This window comes from Melanotaenia boesemani, chromosome 2 (assembly GCF_017639745.1).
Source record: "Melanotaenia boesemani isolate fMelBoe1 chromosome 2, fMelBoe1.pri, whole genome shotgun sequence".
In the NCBI taxonomy this organism is placed as follows: Eukaryota; Metazoa; Chordata; class Actinopteri; order Atheriniformes; family Melanotaeniidae; genus Melanotaenia; species Melanotaenia boesemani.
Genome location: NC_055683.1, coordinates 3,206,805 through 3,228,129, shown reverse-complemented (window position 1 = coordinate 3,228,129; position 21,325 = coordinate 3,206,805). Strand labels below are relative to the sequence as shown.

Here is a 21,325-nt window from a genome sequence, read left to right as displayed (position 1 = left end):
TTTTGGCCTCTTTGTTCCTCCAGTGTCCGTTGACCAGCAATCATCTGCACCTGCTACAACTAATCAGCAGAGTTCAATACAGGTGGGGGAAAATGGGTGTTGTCAGCAGGTTTAAAACCAACTCCACCCTCCTAAAGGCATAAACTCATAGGAAAATATGTACATACATATGTGACCAAGTGCTATTTTTCCAGGAAAACACCAGAAAGAACTGGAACGAGAGACTACTATATGTAAAAGAACAATTTATTTATAAACAAAATAAGATCCTTTAAAAATCTTTAATGTTCTAGATGTTGGACATATAAAAAGGGTGGACCGTATTTCTGTACTGATATACTTCAGACCAAAGAAATGGACCAAACAAAAGAAACAAAATGAGACCATATTATATTTGGGGAGGCAGTGTTACCACTTTACCATGCATGGAATTTAAAAAAAAAACAGACAAATGATAACGCTTGAAATACAACAAAACACATAAAGAGACCGCTCTCCCTTTGGAACCCCTCCCTTTAATATAGTTCAATGTCAAAACAAAGACAAAAGTGGTCCATCCAATGGATCAGTTGAACAAATACAGAAAATAACTACGAGTGGGAAAAACCGTGGTTAGCACATTGATGTTGATCCTAATAAAAGCTCTGCAAGGAAAAAACAATTAACACAAAGTAAAACTTAAACTGTCAAGGCCTGTTTAATGAAAGAAAAATATACCTGGTCACAGCACAGTAGCCCACTTCTTTCTCTCACGACCGCAGGGGCATGGAAGTGACTCAAAACTGAAATAATGCATGCACGAACTCAATAAATGCTTACCTTCTAATTAATAAAGGAGATCATATGCTGCTGCTGAGGCATATCTTGTGTCCTGACTGTTATGTTAAAGTCACTACACAAGATTTTATCTTGAGCATTAAATGCTACCACACAAAGACCTCTGCTGCTAGCTGCTGTCAGGTGTGGTGCATCAGGCAGAAAGGCCTAACTTTCCGTCCACCATCATAGACTGTGCCCCCTTGGCTCAATTCTGCCATTTAGGCTTACAACTCATCATCCCACACATACAAAAGGGAAAAAAAGAAAATTACCATTCTGAACACAACATGTAAAAAAAAATAAAAAAGAAATGTAATCCCAACGCCCATTTAGTCTCTCCATGACAATCACATTTCATTTTAATATTTTCCACTGATCTGTGTTACAAATGTATTTTCTGTATGTATTTCTCATTTTTAACATTATTTTAAGTAAACTGGCTGAGTTCGAGCAGTTTTGGATCAAATCCAGGGCAAAAACCCAAGATGAGGCATCGGCTCTGAATGATGGATCCCAGACACACTGGGCTGTATGGTGCGTGCCCGTTTATGTTTCTCAACATGTCGCCAACATAAAGTTTACAGAATTTATTATACACCATGATTTTCTACAATCTGTGTAATGTCTTTAGTGTAAGTCTGTGACAATTATTTTCGCTGATCGGACAATAAACTGCGTAGAAAAGTAAAAGAGTGAGGCAGACAGTACTCTGCTGCACCTTGAGTGGGTGCACGTGACCTGGCGGGTGCTTGTTGCTACCGTGCTAAAGTGTTAGCTAAAGTCAGCTGGTCATGGGGTGCAGCGGTTTGTTTATTTTATGCTCTGCCTCGTCTGACTCCCCAGATTACAGGGGATTATATGTAAATTAAAATGAAAAGACTGAAAATAAACATACAAGTAGAATAAGACAGATCAATAAAGGCTTTCTTCTTCAGCCGTTATCTCTTTTCTTGGAGCAGGATAGCTGCATTGACTTCGTAAACAAATAAAGGTATTAACACAAAAGTTTTTTTTTTGTTTGTTTGTTTGTTTGTTTGTTTTTATAGACAAGACTAAAAATAAATAAACAAATGAATAAATATTTGAAAACAAAAATTTGACCTTAAGTGAATTATTCTATTTTTTCTTGTTATCCTGTTGATGGCTAAACTGTATTAAAGCGGATTAAATCACCAAAATTTCAAGTTTAAAAAACAACTAAGAATTTAACTGAGAGTCAAAACTGAATTTTGTTCACATCTCCATACTTTACTTTGTTGAATATGAAATGTTTAGAACACATGAAGGGAGTTTGTTTGCTTGATTCATCGTCTCTTGCTGCTATAAAAGTTCTTTCTAGGCCAGATATGCTCCTGTGTGTGTGGATGCGTGTGAACGAGGAATGCTGATGAGATATGAAACATTTCCAGTTGAGTTCTTACTATTGTAAATCTGACTAGAGGAGTCAGTGTCTCACCATCTGTAGGAGCCATTATTTCTCTTTATTGTTTGGTCCAGGTTTATTGTGGTGGTGGTGTTTGTTTATGTTTGGGATGGCACATGTGACCTATATTCCCCTCTACCATTGGTGGTGGTGTTGAGGGGAAGTGCATATAGGCATGGAGGTGACAGTGCACAGTGTGCTTGGGTAACAGGAGGTTGCACGGTTTTTACCGCTTCTCAATGCTTTAATGTCTTGATGTTTCCACCACCTTCTGATATACCTCCATCCCTGTCATAACCTCTGGGCCATCTATCCATCTTGTTGCTGTATACTGCCATCCTGGACTTCAAGTCGTTTTTCATTCATTCAATAAATGGGAACACACCCAAACTTACCTTTCAGTCTGGACATTGGTTTAATGAAGCGCGTTATCACCAGGATCTCCTGCACCCAGAGCGACTAAAAAGGATAGGACCAGATAGTCGCTACACCATCTGTGAACCTTACTGCACATCACTGATCCACTCACACATGAAAACATGTTAATGTCAGGAAGCAGTTTGGCTACTGACAACCATCGTACATTCACATCTTGCTATGTCAATCTTTTCCACTAGATGTCAGTAATTCTTACACACCGGACCTTTAGTAAATCACTACTGAACTTTTCTCAGTGTGTTCCCGCTAACGATGGCTAATCCAGAATCCATCTTCATCCTTTCTCTTCTCTGAGATCTCTCCAGCCAGTAAGTCAGTCTGTTGACTCGTGTCTTATGTCTTGCTCTGTCTCTTTCTTTTCTTATCTTCCTTCATATTGTCCTCTTGAGTTTCTTTCCTAAATCAGCCAGTGTGGGTTTAAAACAGCCAGTGTGCTGGTGCTTAACGTGGTGCCATAAAGAGGAATGTTGCAGTAAAGTGATGTGGCATCGAGGAAAAAAAGTGGTGAGTGGACACAGTCAGAAGGTCAGAAAGTTACATTGTGATATTTTAAATTGAACTGTAGTGTAATCTGGAAGCTTTTTGAAGGTTCTTGGATGAGCAGTGAAGTGCTCTGGTTATTTGGTGTTTACCAGGATTCAAGCTGTAGCAATTCAAATGAGTTGAACTGATAGAAAACTTTGGTCATATAGAAATGGTAAATGGTCCGTATTTATAAAGTGCTTTACTGTACCTGGAATGATACCCAAAGCACTTTACATTACATCACATTCACCCATTCACGCACTGGTGGCAGAAGCTGCCATGCAAGGTGCTAACCACTACCCATCAGGAGCAATTAGGGGTTCAATATCTTGCCCAAGGACACCTCAACATTAACTCAACTTGGCTGAGGATTGAACCAAAAAACCTCAGGCTACAAGATGACCGTTCTACCTTGCTGAGCCACGCCACCCTCATTTATGCTAAATGTTCTTTTGTTTTACCTTTAATTACATAAAAAAATGTGACCTGTAATGTTTGTAGGACAATGTGAAGCATTCAGTTAGTGACAGTGTGCTGCATCATTGGCTCTGTGTAGAAGGCTCCTACATGCCATTCAGGGAGAGTCTCAGACTAGAACATTTACACAATAACATTATCCTGTGAATTTCAGCAATAAAAAAAATATCCAACCACATGTTTACTGCTTCAAACAGACAGTTAGGTTAATTATACTTCAGAAGACAGAATACTTCTTCTAACCAAAACATTTCTTTACAGAAAGCACAAAATAATTCAAATCTAGCTGAGGCCGGCCAATCAGAACGCAGTTTGAAGTAGGGAGAAGGGCATTTCAAAAACCACTCTAAATCACGTGCTACAACTCACCTCACATGCACACACAGCAGTGCCAACCAAGCCCATCGTTGCAAGAAGAAGACAGAAGAAATTTAATAAAACTACAGTTAAACAGAACGCGGAAAGCAAATTGAAAGACTGGTGAAGCAGTGGGAAGAAAACGAATAGAGGACAAAGTATCACCAGCAAACCAGTTAAACTTTAAACCAGCAAACCAGTTAGTCTGTAAACCAGCGAACCAGTTAGCCTTTAAACCAACAAACCAGTTAGCCTTTAAACCAGCAAACCAGTTAGCCTGTAAACCAACAAACCAGTTAGCCTGTAAACCAGCGAACCAGTTAGCCTTTAAACCAACGAACCAGTTAGCCTTTAAACCAGCAAACCAGTTAGCCTGTAAACCAGCGAACCAGTTAGCCTTTAAACCAACAAACCAGTTAGCCTGTAAACCAGTGAGGTATCCAAGCATAGCATTTTTATGATACACACTCAAGATTTACCATATAAGGTTCTCTGTCCTACAGACTGGATTCACACACGAACATGTCTTCTATGCACACGAACATCCTATATGCAAACTCTATGATTGGAGGATACAGGACTGAGGAATTTTCTTTGTTTAAACCATATATAAGACAGAACTATACATCACCAGCGAACCAGTTAGCCTTTAAACCAACAAACCAGTTAGCCTTTAAACCAGCAAACCAGTTAGTCTGTAAACCAGCAATCCAGTTAACCTGTAAACCAGCAAACCAGAAAATCTACAAACCATTAAACCAGTATTCTAGGAAAAAGCAGGTGTGTTCTGGCAGATGCAGCAGAGGTTGTATTCTGCTACACCAGCAGACTTCAAGCCCAGCCTGCAGTCCCTGTGATGGATGACTCATCAAAGCCACCAGGACATAAAAACATCAGGAGGACGCTGGACACGTATCCATTCCAGATTAGTGTCCCGCTTCAGTCAGCAACAACAAAACAAACAATCAATCCGGAAATCTTGATGTAATTTGAGATTCTGAGTTAAATATTAACAGTCATATTAAATCAAGAACCAGATCAGCATTTTACCACCGGAAGAATCGAGAAAAAGATGACTGATGACTCAGCATGAGTTAGAAAAACATTTTCATCATCTGATTTCAGTAGTCTTGACTACTGTACTGTAATGGACTTTTTACAGTTCTCTCTAAAAATTACTAAGACATCTGCAACTAACTCAGAATGCTGCTGCTCGTGTCCTTACAAAGACCAGAAAAAGTTCTCACATTTTTACACTGGTTCTGGTCCACGATACAGATCTGAGGCCTGTACTGAAAAGCTGGATTTTCCCTTATGGGGGTAACTTCAGGGTTAACTATGGGTTTTCTGTACTACAAAGCTGGTTAACTTCTTACTGGGGTAAATCACCATGGAAACTTACACTGAATGGCTAGCCTGCTCCGGAGCAGGCTATGTTCTGAATCAGAGATTATCGAGTATGAAAGCACCACCTCCTGACCGTTCAGTTCTCTTGGAAAATGGCCGCCCATTCTGTAGACCTTGGTGCGCAGATCATGAGAAGAGGCTTAAGATATATAGATATGTGTGTGTGTGTGTGTATATATATACATATATATAAACATCCAAAATCCTTGAATACATCAGGAAGATGGCCTCAACAGACGAAGTGCTGGGTGAATGTCTCAGGCAGTGGAAAACAGATCATGTGGTGATGGAGGAACCATCATGGGAGGAAAAGCCCCTCCATGGGATGTACCACCGACAGATAACTGAAGTGGCTGATATCAAGAAATCCTACCAATGGCTAGAAAGGGCTGGACTGAAAGACAGCACAGAGGCACTGATCATAGCTGCACAGGGCAGGCCTTGAGCACCAGAGCAATAGAGGCCTAGATCTACCATACAAGACAAGACCCCAGGTGCAGACTGTGCAAAGAGGCCCCTGAGACAATCCAGCACATCACTGCAGGGTATAAGATGCTGGCAGGGAACGCTTACAAGGAGCGTCATAACCAAGTGGCTGGTATAGTGTACAGGAACATCTGTGTGGAGTACAGACTGGAAGCCCCGAGGTCAAGGTGGGAAACACCTCCGAAAGTGGTAGAGAATAACCGAGCTAATATCCTGTGGGATTTCCAGATCCAGACCGACAAAATGGTAACGGCAAACCAGCCGGACATTGTGGTGATGGACAAACAGCAGAGGAAAGCCGTTGTGGTTGACATCGCAATACCAAGCGATTGCAACATCAGGAAAAATGAACATAAGAAACTGGAGAAATACCAAGGCCAAGGAAAGTGAAGGCAACATTGGTGCCCGTGGTCATCGGAGCACTCGGGGCAGTAACCCCCAAACTGGAAGAGTGGCTACAGCAGATCCCAGGACAAACCTCAGACATCTCGGTCCAGAAGAGTGCAGTCCTAGGAACAGCCAAGATACTGCACAGAACCCTCAAGCTCCCAGGCCTCTGGTAGAGGACCCGAGCTTGGATGGATGAGAGACCGCCCACGAGGGGACAATTTTATTATATATATATATACATATATATATATATATATATATATATATATATATATATATATATATATATATATATATAATAATAATGGATTAGATTTATATAGCGCTTTTCAAGGCACCCAAAGCACTTTACATTGTGTGAATCCACTATTCATCCACTCCTCACTCATACCTGGTGATGGTAAGCTACATGTGTAGCCACAGCTGCCCTGGGGCAAGCTGACGGAAACGTGGCTGCCATTCTGCGCCTACGGCCTCACCGACCATCACCGAACATTCATCCACACATTCATACACCAGCGATGCCAACACTGGAGGCAAGGAGGGTTAAGTGTCTTGCCCAAGGACACAACGACAGATGACTGAGGGAGCGGGAATCGAACCACCGACCTTCCGATCATTGGACGACCTGCTCTACCGCCTGAGCCACTGCCGCCCCAAATATATATATATATGTTTACCTCTGCAGGTATGAAGACAGAAAACGAAACACGCATAGCTGACACAGCTTCCTGTCAGATATTAATACTTATTAATGAAGAGTGTGGACAAAAACCTTTTAAGATTTAAGAGCACTGTAACATGTTCTAGACTCATAATCAGAGAGTTTAAGTAAGAAGGCACTTTAACGTTTTGTCGGTTCAGTTTTGGCCTGGGATATTTTCTATTTCTTTTCTATTCTTTTAATTTGAACAAATGCATTTGTCAGACATTAGTAGAGCTTGAGTTTAAAATATAAACTTTTTGTGTCTGTTATTTGATTCAGTCGTCCACTAAAATCCATTTAAATTAAAAAATGTTGCTTTTTGATGCAATTATTGTTTTGCAAAAAAAATGCAATTAATCAAGATTAATTAATTACAAAGCCTCTAATTAATTAGATTGTTTTTTTCATTTTTGTCCAGGCCTGTTTCATGAGTTTATTTTTTTAAATAATTCTGTTGAAGCATGGTTGAAAAGCAATGTCTGACTTTCATTGGTTAAATTTCATAAAATTTTTATTTATTATTACTTTTGTCAGATTCAAGTTATTTCTGTGACCATTGTGAGTTTTTTTTTTCATTAACCGAAGGGTAACAACAATTTTGTCCACATCTGTACAAACACACACACACACACACACACACACACACACACACACACACACACACACACACACACACACACACACACACACACACACACACACACACAGAGAGAGAGAGACAGAGAGAGAGAGAAAAAGAAAGAAAAGAAGTTCTTTTTAATAAATTGTGTATTTTTTCCACTCTGAAATAATTTTGACAAATTCTGTTATTAGATTTCAGAAACACCATTTCAGAGGACCATTAAACATCAGGCTGTCACAAGTGTTTATTATTAATATTTTATATGAGTTCTCCAAAATTCCAAACATTATTTATTTTTGACCAGTAGTAAATAATAAACAAACAACAGTTCAGGGTCCTAATTCCTTTAAAGCAACAGCTGTGTTTGAACGAGCAGGTTGAGTCTAAACTGTGAGAACAAACCAGTGTTGGGTAAAATACAAAACAGCCTTTTACTCAGTACGAAAAAAAAAACAAAAAAACCCAGTTGTTTCCCAGAAGTGGTAAAATGGCACAGTAATGTGTCAGAAACGAGACAGAAGATTCCCGGGAGCTGCAGAAACTCACCATTTGGAAGCTGCATGGGGCCATGATGCGCTTTCCCAGCTTAAGCCGACTCCCCCTCCCCACCTCGTCTCCTGGTCCTTAAACTCAGGTTTTAAATTTGTTAAATGAGTTTGTGTGTGATCTTAAATAAGAATCTATGAAGAGAAGCGCCTTTGCTTTCTACCATGAATGAATTAATTCTCAGTAATTATAAACAGTCAGACATGGGGGATAGTCCCCACACACACAGTTCTGCAGAGGGTGGATCCCACCCTCCCATCCACGTCCTCTGTCAAGCTCGTATAACCAGTTACCATGACAACCGGGCTCCAGATTGTCATAAAGTTTTACAATGGAGAAGGAGAGCGGAGCTGCTCTCAGCCTCTTTTTTTCTGTGTCACAGGGAGAAACCGTAAAGAAGAAACTGAAACCATGTTAAAACAGACTGTAATCTCTCTCTTTCTTCCTCTCATGCCTTCACAAGTTGTTTTCCATTAAATGAGTCACAGGGGAATTAAGGCATTTTTCATTAAACCTGGCCAGTAAGCACATTAGGAGAATTAAAGCATATTTATGGAGCTAGATTTGCATTTGTTACAGGGCAGTGTTTCCTCTGTGGCCTTGTACATCTCAGCATTGAGTCAGCTTCACTCAGCAGATCAATACTGTGACCTGCAGGCTACTGAGAGGGGTACAATCATATGACCTCAATCTGAAAAATGAATGAAGAGCAGATCAACTAACCTATAAAACTTTTCTCTCATTCAGTAACAAAACAATAAAAAATTGTTCATACATTTACGCTAATGCACAATTTGTACTTACCTGCCCAGCATCACCTGTCAGTGTCCATGGTTACATGGAGGTAAAGTATTCTAACAGCAGAATGGAGGAAATGGTTATGGACGGTGAGGGGTCTGAACCTGCCGATCATGTCTGAAGTTTCCTACATAATTTTCTCAGTGCTGCAGGTTCCAGGTTTATCTCTTTATTGTTTTCTGTGTATTAGTCCTTAAACAGAGCAGCAGCCGGTTTAATGGTTCAGTGTCAGCAGTCTTTAATGTGTAAGGTAATGCTTACAAATGCAATATTCATTTTTTATTTGTACCTTTTTAAAAATCAAGACTTTATATAACATCTGTCCACCTGTCACAGACAAAATTATTATCAGTCATATATACAGTATATATATATATATATATAGGGGTGAGACTTTAATTTGTTAATTATGATTGATTAATTAATTAATTTAAAAAAATATAATGCATTAAAAAAGCCTTTAATCACAGTTTGCATTGCAAAGAAGTGAGAACGTTTAATCAGTGCATAATTTCCAGTATAAGTACAACGACGCACACGTCAGACCCCACTAGAGATTCTCTTTTTTAAAAAGCTAGTTTAGAGAGTCTAGAGACCTTTTCTGGTGATACTGGAGACTTTTGCAGACTGACGTGAAAGCACATAGCGTAACTCTTCTCAATGAGCAGCGGTGCTGACACAGGCCCCTCCCCCGTCCACAACCATTCCACAGCCTCTGTGCTTCACAGCATCAGTCCCAGCTTAATTTAATTTATCTCGATTAATGTGATTAATGGAGGTTATTAGTTACAAAGCCACTAATAGATTAATATCCCACCCCAATATATATATATACATACATGTATATATATGGCCACTAGATGGCCCTGTGGCACAAAATAGAGAATAGAGATGCTAAAAATTGGATAACTTTTTATCTACGCATTGATGAGCTGTGATTTCAGGATACTGAAGTCAGTACTTTCTTATAATTAAAAAATCTGATACACAAGCATCAGATTTAATTTAAAAACGTGTTATTGATGAAGCTGCTGCTTTTTCTAAATGGAGACTGTCATTCTATGTAGAGTCACCTTCTAACTGAAAAATCTAATGGATGGTTTTCATATAAAGTCAATTAAAATGTTGGAGTGAAAGGCTTTTTGTTTGATCTCTTCACCACCGTGTTTACTTCATTCAGTCTCCCAGGATGCACTGCTCTGTGGCCTGCAGCTCTTTTATGGTTGTATATATCACCATCCCTTTTATTGGCACCATCAGACATTAAAGTCTGCTGAACACACGCTCGCTGCCTGTCAGCATGCTACGACTCCATAAAAGGCGTCTCTCTGTGAAAAATGAGCAGCCATGCAGTCACAGGGAGGGAGAATAGAGGCAGATAGAAAAGCCATAGTAATCACGGTTTTACTTTGAGCTCTATAAAATTGGGGACACTACAGCATCCCACCCCGTCTCATTTGACCTTGAAACTGAGCTAAAGTGCAGCTCCTTTTGTTTGTCATTTTCTTCTGTGTCACAGCTAAAACATGACAGACAAAGGTTGGATTAACACCTAAATATGTCCTCCTGAAATTTGATACCACTTGGAAATACACCCATCAGTGGAATCTGTAATTATAAGATACTCAGTTATACTTCTCTATGAAGCCTGATGAATCCAGTCAGTTAGTTAGATTACAAAGATGTCTTAATGACAGAAAGACTTGGATGAATGAATTTCCTCCTTCTAAACTTCAGGAAGACTCTAACTATGTAATTGCTCTGGATGTTATTACCTCGGCCTCCTGTACCAAAAAGAGGACCCTTGGAGTTATTCTGGACCAGGATCCTCTGACTCACATATAAAACAGGGTTCTTGGACCACCTTCTTTCACCTATGTAATATTCCCATAATAAGGAGGATCCTGTCTCAGAGTGATGCAGAAAACTGGTCCATTTATTTATTACTTCCAGATTGGACTGTAAGTCCTGATTATTATTGTTCTGTCCCAGAAATGTTCTAAAAAGTCTCCATCTGATCCAAAATGCTGCATTGAGGGTTCTGATGAGAATTATCAGCAGAGATAATTTCTCCAGATTTATCTTGTCTTTATCGGCTACCTTTTAAATCTAGAATAGAATTTAAAAATGATTCTCCCTACATATAAAACTCTTAGTGACCAAGATCCATTGGATCTCAGAGTTCCAAATTTTCCCATCAGACCACTTCACTCTAAGACTGCAGGTTTACTGGTCGTTTCTAGAGGTTTTTAAAACTAGGACAGAAGGAAGAACCTTCAAATATCAGACCCTCTCTGTGCAACCATCTCCCAGCATGGCTTCAGAAAGCAGACATCATCGCTACCTTCCTTATAAATCTTATAGCAGGTCTGGCTTGGTGACCCTTCATCCCTTTAGTCCTGCTGCTATAGGCCAAGGCTGCTGTGAGACGTCCCATGATGCCCTGGGCTCCTCTCTTCTATCTTTACTGTCCAGCTGTGTCCCATTCAGGGTCTACAAACTTCGCAGTGTGGTAAAAATGTAAAATGGGACAGCCTACCTAGTCGACAGGTATTAACCATAGCAGCAAAGTGTTGAATCACTTAACTTCTGAAATTAGTGTTTGCATATCATCGGACATTTTAGAGAACATTAACACTGACTGAGTAATGTAAAAAAAAGAAACTATCTGAGGCTCTGTTGTTTTCCAGATGGCAGACACTTCATTAACCTCTTAAACATTGACAAATATCTTATTACAGAATTTTAATGCCATAGTTTAACAAACATATTTTTAATGTACTTGGATTTATCACATTTCTACTAAAGTGTGGTAAAAAAAAAAAAAAAAAAAAAAAAAACTCATTCACTGCATTCTTGTGTGAGAAAAAGAGGCTGCGATAGATGCATCACCAGCAGCCTTCGTTACAGGCCGAAGTGCGGGTCTGTACGGTGGATTCAGAGGCACCTTCGAAATGGGATGGTGCTTAGCGCACCACTGTGGCATATGTAGCCGATGAATGGGCACTTCAAAGTGCGAAGACCCTGAAGTGGGACACAGCTTACATGCAGAAATATCTGACATTGTTGTTGTCATTCATTTGTGTTTCTCTTCTTATTTTTAGCAGGAATCCCTGCTTAGAGTTATGCTGTTTGTTTTCCCTTCTTTCCCATCCTTTCCACTCCCAACTGGTCCAGAAAGATGGCCATCCTACCTGGTCCTGGTTTTGATGGGAGGTTTTTCTTCCTGGTTCTGGTCCTAATGGATGTTTGCCTCTCCACTGTCTTCTTGTGCAGCTCAGAATAGAGGATTGAATCAAAGAAATGATTTGATCCAATATGTTGGCTATATGTTTGGTTTTAATTGGACTTTGAGAAATGCTCCTCAATCATGTAACCAATCCTCAGCTGATACTCGTCACAACAAATAATTAACAAATAACAAATAAACAGATACTAATCTCAGTAGAAAATATAAAAGAGGACATTATAAAATGAAAACAACAAAAAAAGAAAAAAAAATCAGAAGAGTTAACCCCTAAAATGATGTAAAAACTGCAGATTTAGTACATGTGTGAATTAATGTAGACAGTGGTTTATAATAGTAGTCTACATTAGATTACTATTGTTGAAGGAGTGACTAGTTCTGGTTCACACTTTGCTTTGTCTTGACAGTCTGGAGAGTTGCAGTCTAATTTGATCAGCGTTCAGTCTCTCTCCAGTCTCTGCAAGTCCAGCGGTGACATTCATGCAGTTCATTAAAACCAACACAAGATGGAGAAGGAGAGCTTAACACAAAACTCTGGTAATGGGTTTATAACACACTCTAACTGGACTTGTTTTATTCTGTAGCCTGTTTCTGTCAAACTGGTGGCAGCATGATTGTTTAATGAAGCACTGACAGAAACAATGACTGCTTCTTGTTCTTTTTATGTCTGTTTTTATTCAAACTACTGACCCCTTACCTCCTATTTCTTCAGTATAACAGCCACTTACATTGTTCCACAATCTTAACAGCATATCTGCTAATGCTGGGGTGTTGTTTGATTTCTGGAAAGCATCTCCTCAAGAAGAAACTATTCCTACCTAACTCATCTAATTCACTTCAATCTATTCAATCTATGGGACATCCCCCAGCACTCTTGACCTCTAGCAGCAGGACTAGAGGATGGATCAGGGTCACCAAGCCAGACCTACTATAACATTTATTAGGAAGGTCGAGATGGTGTCTGCTCCCTAAAGCCCAACTGGGAGCTGGTTCCACAGACAGGGTCTGATAACTGAAGGGTCTTCCTCCCATTCTACATTTTCAAACCTCCAGTAAACCTGCAGTCTGAGAGTGGTCGGCTGAGAACTCTGAGATCTTTAAGATGCAATGGATCTTGGTCATTAAGAGCTCTATATGGCAGTTTCTCAATATCAAGTGTGCTTAGAACGTACTTGTGTACTTGCTAGTATGGACTTGTCAAAAGTACAAACTTTTGAGGACGGAAAGACACAAGTATGCTCATTGTGCATTTGGAACGGAAGTGTATTTGATGACATCAAAGATGTTGCTGGAAAAATTTAAATAAAAGAACCACAAAATATTTGCTGAAAATGGTAAAAATGGACCAAGCAAAGCTCTAGCTGCTGTTGGCATGCTCTACTTTGAAGCTGAAGAGGAAGCAGCGAAGCTGAGGAGGGAGATACAGGAGCAACGAGCCAGGATGTGGCGAGGAGAAGGCTTCTCTGATGGCATACCTGTCAACTTTGGTATTTCTTAGCATATATTTATAATATCAAATATTTATGAGAAAGAAGGATGAAATGTTCAGGATTTACTAACTAAAAGGTAAAAAGTCAAGGATGAATTTAAAGCTGTGAAGCTGCTTCCTTCTAAACACAGAAGGAACAATATGTGATGAATATCAGCATCAGGTGAACAGACAGAAAGCAGGATGAGAATCTCACAGCTTCTAGATGGTGAGGAGAGAGAAATATTCACAATATGCACAATAACTTCCATCCATGCACCTTCACTGCTTCATTATCCATTGTACAATCTAGTCCTAAGAGCCGGACATCTCACATGACCAAACGTGATCTAACAGAAACGTAGAAGAAGAACCAGCAAAAAAACAAAAAAAACAAAGAAGAAACATAGTAACAACCGGAAAACACAACACACAGCATGGAAGGGGATATATAGGGCGAGGGAATGATGGTAGTCGTTGGACTTTTGTTAACAGAAAAAGCCAGAACTGAAAAAAATAACAGACTGGAGACGGCGTGAACACGGACTATTTACTTCCTTGTTGCCCAGCCAGCTCGCTCTCTGATTGGCTACATTCTTTACCACGTCACCATCCACGCAGTCACAATGCACGAGATGTCGCCGTTCCTCAGAAATCGGCTATGAACATGTTCAATATTTCCGATTGTCGGCTACGATCCATTTCGGAGCGGATTGTCGGGACAAACCTGCTTGTAACCACAGACCAAATGATGACTGGACAGGGATTCTCATGATGATCGGGCGTTTGCCGTCCGAGGTCGGGAAGAAGCAAAATCGGGACAAAAACAGCCACAAAATCTTTATGTGAGTACCAGGCTTAAGTTTGAAAATAGTGACTGGCTCTCTTACAAACTGATCAGGACCACAGGTCTGGTGTTAATACTGATACAAGGTACAAAGAGTGCCTGAAATTTGGTCTTGATCTGACAAGTGAATAATAATCATAATATAAAATTTTATTCAGGGGCTCCACCCAGGTGCACCTGCCAGTTAACAGAAGATGATGCACCTGAGCAGATTGAAGATGTAAAAGCAAAAAGGCGGATGATTACATTTTCTCAGCAAGGTAGTGATTAGACCTGGCAACGTTACAGTGGGTGGGGATGAGGAGCAGGCGAAGATCGAACAAAACAAGGTCAGTTGCTTTTATTTTATATTCATCCTAATTCAACTCAGTTTGTTAAAAAGAAATGGATTTCTTTCTCTGTAACATTGTTAAACAGGACATTGAAAAAACAACTTGCTGATTCCAAATAAAGTTAGTGGAGGTGAACCTAGATAAACAGTGCTCCAGTGTACTTTCAGAGCATTTTTAAGAGAAGATGCAGGCAACTAGCTAGAGATTTATAACATTCACTTCCTTAGAAGCACATTTGAGGCGTTTGGTCAGAGTTTGGCAAGGAACATTGCGGTTTCCAGGTGAGTTAGTGGTCTCGGGAGAGGCTCTGTGCCATAGTGTCAGTAATTAGCCATTTCCCGCGTCTGGCTTTAGATCCACTGGGATTTTTCTTTACAACAGAGATGTCTTCTCTAATGCAGAGTTTGAGCCATCTATGATGCCAGACAGGCCTGACCTGGAGCAGCAGCCAAGGTGCAAGTGCACCCATGGTGTCAATCTCCCTTTCTGCTGAGCTAGCTTTACCAGGCCCTGCACATGTGCTTGCTTCACCAAGTAAAACAGATTCACACCCCCAAAAACAGTTGTGCCCCAAACATCACTTTATTAAGCACTATCCATATCGTATTCCAAAGTTTGGACCTCCAATGGACTGTTGGACCATCTGGTTTGAAGCAAAACATTGTTTCTTTAAAAAGGTTGTGTGTGATGCCAACAACTTTGAAAACATTCTGCTTACTCTGGCCTCAAGACACCAACTTATGTTGCGACATTATGTTGCAATGCCAAGCATTTTCAAGTCTGAGACTGAGACTGCACAGATGTCTGATACGTGCCTTGAAGTCTCAGATGCTGCTGTCAGACAAGCCATCTTGAATAGATTCAGCAATGTTGACGCAGCAGGACTGACCCCCATATCTCTCTAAACGGAACTGTATCTGCCCTGGTTGCAAAGGATCCACACTCCATACCGATGTCCACAATCTGTTTATTTCTTGTCTGAAGACTCATGGAACACTGAAAACTAGAAACAATAAAATGTTTCAGTAAAAACACATCACATGTCTGCCTTCACAGAATAAACAAAGAAAATAGTCCTTACCATGTAAGCCACGTAAACCAGTGGTAGATAAGTTTGATAATTATAAACGTTCTCTGTCTTGCTCGTGCGATGTCTCTTTTCTCTGCCGGTCTCCCACTCGCCGCTTCTGGGTCATGTGAATTTTGGACATATGAATTGCATTGGCCAGTCATATTAGCTTTATTATTGAACCTTTGACAGCATACTACAAAGACCATATGCAGAGTTACCATCTTGTGAAGAAAAACCCTGCTCAGTGTCTATTGATGAAACCAGAAGATCTCGACTACATGCCACTGGTGTCACACTTCATTCAGGGCTGCCTCCTGGTCACTCCCAACACCTTCTTACTGAAATAAACCTGTAACCTGTAAGTAATAAGACACTCATATCACAATGATATTAAGTCTATAGAACATAAAATTTAGGCTGGCGTCTATGGAACATGACAATATCAAATATAGCAGGGTGTTTTGACACATTTGCCTTAATCAAACATTGCACCACCTATGATTATGAAATTGGACTAAATCCTATTGCAATTTTGATAGAAATGTGTAAATCACACACATGCATATCATCATACTTACCCATATACACTCAGTCTCTGTTCCCCTCTCGGGGCATTATATTTTAAAATTTATTTTGTTCAGCCCTTTAAGCCACATGTTTACATTTACAGCCAATATGACAGAAAAATGACCCAAACTCAGGTTTAATAATTTAAATAATTAAAAGATTTAACAAAATTGACAGGTTTTTATTAGTCTGTCACTTTTGCTAAATCTTTGAATTGTTTTAGTTATTTTCTTTGCCCCGCACTGCAGCCGCTGATCGAATTAAATGTTTAAATAAGGAGTTTTTTCCCTGATTTATTTGGTAAGTTCATTGTAATATTGAGTAATAGAAATTATCAACTAATAAAAATAACCGTTAGATTGAATATAATAAATACAAAAAATGTATATGTGCAGCACGCATATATTTTATTGCTGTTGATTCTTTAAAAAATAGTGTTAAAATCTCATCTCGTACTCTCCAACCCAGGATCTGGTCTCACCGTGGGAGCGTAGTGTCTTGCCACACCTCCACTATAAATGCCTCAATATAATGCAGCTCAGTACAACACTACCACTCACTTACTCTCTAAAATATGCAAACAAATGGGTCAGCATATGGTGAAGGACTGTATATGAATGTTGCAGAAATCATAACAGAAGATCAGATTTCATGTGCTATTAATGGTTATGAACATTAAGCACATACTCATAAAAAAGGTCAACTCACCGAAATCAAGACCAGGAGATATGTGATAAAAAGATATGAGACAGCGATCCAAATAGTTAAGACTAAATATTTATACTCATTGCAAATTTTTCTCCATTCTCAGGTCAGAGTGGTCTGCAATGCTTCTGCTTGTTAGTGTCAGAAAATGAAATCAGACATCTTTCAGTTAAAGACATCCCATCAAGCTCTGAGGAACTGTATCGGGTGTTACAAACCAACCCTGGTCTAAGAGGAAGATTCATTTTGCAGTTTGAAGATCCCGATTTTAACAATCAGTTGTCCAACCTAACAGACATCAAAGACCTTCCTGTGGACCAGGCAACTTTGAAAGTATTGTTCACAGCTGATGACACCTCAGATTCTACACTGGATACAGGCAGTCCCCCCTTCCCTCAGCAGTGGTGCTTCTGGGGCCCTGGGCCCCTGGCTCCGGCAGCCCTGGATGGCCGGTGCCTGGGGGGTCAGCGGCTACTGATCTTGGCCTGCTGGGGCCTGTGCACCATGACCATAGGGAATACCAAACAAATAAGATAAAACAATATATTTCAACAAATAAAGAAATAAAAAAATGAGATTATCAAGAGGAGCCTCAGACCCATAAAGCTCTTCTTGGCAAAACAAATTTGTTCCCCATAACACAGCAGCCAGACCATCATTCTGTTTGCTACAATGCTGGACAGGACACATTAAAAATAAACAAACAAACAAACAAACAAACAAATAAATAAATAAATAATTTTGAATGTATTTATTTATACACGTCATCATTTTCCCATCTGTTTGTCTTGTGTGTGTGTGTGTGTGTGTGTGTGTGTGTGTGTGTGTGTGTGTGTGTGTGTGTGTGTGTGTGTGTGTGTGTGTGTGTGTGTGTGTGTGTTTAAATCTTTTAAATGAACTCTTGTAGCAGCCTGATTTTACTTCATAAATTGTCAGTGTTTTGGCTGCAGGGGTGCTGTTAAGGTGGGAAGTTAGGAAGATTCCAAGGACCCACGACTTGAAAGGGCCTCCAACAATATGCAAAATACATAAGAAAATTATTAAACCTTTATTAGAAATAAATACATTTTTCAAAGACAACAAGCAGTAAAAAAAAAAAGACTTCTATGTTTTTGTCTCAGTGTCTCTCTAATCTCTACGCTCGTTTTGCGGCAGTCAACTGCTAAAAAAAAAGTGATAATGATATTGACCAACCACCCCCGTGAAAGTGCATGAAATGGTTTGGTCCTGTCTTAGTGCATCAGTTCCTTCATCAGCAGTGGTTTACATAAAAGAACAGAGAGAAAGGAGAGAGATGAGAGACAAAAAAAAAAGATGCCATTGTGCCCCAGTTTTTCTCGAAGAAACTGCTTCTCTTCATCTGACCTGTGTGAGGTTGAAAGCATCGCATCACTGATAATGCTGGGTGCTCCTGTGCATCTACTTCTAAAAGGAAAATTATAGCAGCGTATTTCTTTTTTATTTTATTTATTTATTTTATTTTTTAACGAAGCGAGGACTCTTCGGCCTTTGTAATGAGCCCACCGTGTGTCAGTAGCTAACCCAGAGCAGTTAAAGGTACAGTGTGTAGCTTATTTGTTTTGTTGTTTGCAAAAACCAAGTACCGCTTTCACAAATATGTATTTTACCAAAGCCTAGTCACAATTGCATCCAAATGAAAGTGTTCTAGTAGCTTAGAGTTGTTTCTTAATACATAGGTGGCGGCACACCCAACTGGAGGCTGCCATGTTGCATCACCATCTTTGAATATGGTGGGCAAAAACCTGACGTGTTTTACCTGAGATTCCACACGTGTTTCGGGGGGGATAAACAAGCAAAGACAAACGTAGATCCTTCAGCTTGTCACTTCACATTGAAATGGAAGACCATCCATACGCTTTGCCCCATGAGACGGAAAAAATAGCCAAGAAAAGAAAAATAAATAATAACTGGGAGAAAGCGAGCGTGTACATCAAGCATTTACCAGATGGAGGCAATTATGAAGGAGAAGGACTTTAAAACTGATCGGAGGTTGCTTTCTGCTGGATGGGTGAGTTCATTCAATCTAGCAGTGAAGTTTATTTTTATTTTATGTTAGAAACAGGGCAGGTGGTCCAGCAACTATCCTCCCGTTTAAGTCGGATCATTTGCTATTTAAAAGGGCTGAAGTTGGTAGCTAGCCTACAGTAGAAAAGCTCCGCTGCAACAGGTGTCAGTTGTTACTTTTCACAGAAGTCATACCAGTAGGTGACCGTGCGCTTCTTTCAGACATATTTTCTGAGAGCTTTCCCTTGTGTTTTATCATTTATTTCAGCTTATTTGTCAATGGGGGTGGGGGTAGTTGTCTTCCTTGTAGCTTGACAGAGTAGACCAAAGTAATGCCAGTTTCTCATCATTATTTTAATCACTAGAACCGCCTGCATTCTAACGCAAAAATATCTCTCAGATAATAATTATTTCCAATCAATACATCGCCCACCTCCCTTGATAAATCAGCTGAAATACATGTTATTAAACACAGAGTAATGTTACAGCACGGGATCTTCATCTTGCAGCGGCGACAGGTCCACTACCCCTGCTTCCTCTTCCTCTCCCTTCATCAGATGATCTGAGTCTGCAAGTCACGAAACGCGTTTTCACACGATAACATTAGCCATTAGCAGTAGCTTGGTTTCAAATACCTGGAGGGCGTGCTTGTAAATTATCAGCATAAAAAAACAGAATTATGTGTCGTTCCGTATCACCTGACAGACACTTGAACGTCTGAGAGATGTTGATATTTTCAAATTTATGACTCTCCGCCGCTTTCGTTGTTGTAATAATGCACTTAAATGGTGAGGTTCCAATAGAGCGCTACTCGGGTGTTTGCATTATTTTAGCGCACCACTAGATGGGAGTAATTTTTACACACTGAGGCTTTAGGCCAGAAAGCTCACAGGACTGAGAATTAACAAACATTCATACACAACCAGACCGTCAAGAGGAAAATGCCATAGACTTCAGAGGGTTAATAAGCATTTAATAAGTGCTAGTAAATGTTTAGTAAAATGTTTTTTATTAAATTATCTGTCCCCATGATTGCCCCCTTATCATATGAAGACAGAAGAGCCAGCAGCAGCTGTGTCTCCTCCACGCCTTTCCCCGCCCTGCAGTGAAGAAGGTGAGCAGCATTGTGTTCAGAGACATACCAGTTAGCACCATTACAGAATCTGTGGGAATTTCTCTCTTTTCACCATTAAAAAAATAAAATGAAACTTTCTTTGACAAATTTAAAGACGTTAATATATTCTACATAATGATCACTATGAAAAAACAGCAGACGGTGATCGTTTGTACTGGATACTGGACAGCTGATTGGAAACAATATAGCCTGCAGCTGCCTGTATTAAAGTGATTTACGTAGTCAATTTATTTTCTTGTATACATAGATGCAGCAAAGTTCTTTAAAATCAGCAATGTCATTCTCCTTCATGAGGCCCTAAATTCCTGGCGGCGCCCCTGTTTGGTCGTCTTCTTGTCTGTGCAGGTTCACATGCACAAGAAAAATAAATATCTTTGTGATGAGCTCATTGTGTTAAATATCATACCTCTTATCATAACTATTTACTGAAAAGCATTCAAGGGTTATTAAAAAAAATATTTTCTTTTCTCACAGCGTGACCATTAAAGGAATAATCTGGGCTGGTTGTGTTGCATTGACTTTGTCCTGACAATGGGAACATTTATTTACATTTCAATTTTCTTTGTCTCAAAAAGCATCCCTGGGCTCATGAACACGTCAGCACTGAAACGCCATTAATGTGGAAACGGTTTAAACATTTTGAGGGTCTTTCAAATGTTTTACTTTTTTATGTTCAGATTAAAGGTAAAAATTGTAGAAATACTGTATTTACACTTCAGATATTTTTAAAAATGCAGATGATTTTTTTCTTGCATTGTAGGGAATATAAAGGATACTAATGTTTGTCATCACCGATTAGCCAGGACGTCATATTTAAAATATCCATGTCAGCCGAGAATGACACAGTCAGTGCACCGCTGAACAAAGACCGTCAAATTTTATTTACTTTTGAGTAACATGGAAGAAAATGTGGGGAGAGGACCTTTTTCTTAA

The 21,325-nt window shown here is 39.7% G+C and overlaps 1 long non-coding RNA gene across 1 annotated transcript; it reads left to right on the top strand.

Annotated features, from left to right (window-relative positions):
• The first annotated feature begins 494 nt into the window (after nt 1-494).
• On the top strand, nt 495-16,510 carry LOC121630708. Its single transcript, XR_006008580.1, has 4 exons — nt 495-568; nt 5,934-5,940; nt 8,306-8,312; nt 16,500-16,510. It is a non-coding gene; the product is annotated as an uncharacterized LOC121630708 (long non-coding RNA).
• Nucleotides 16,511-21,325: the final 4,815 nt, after the last annotated feature.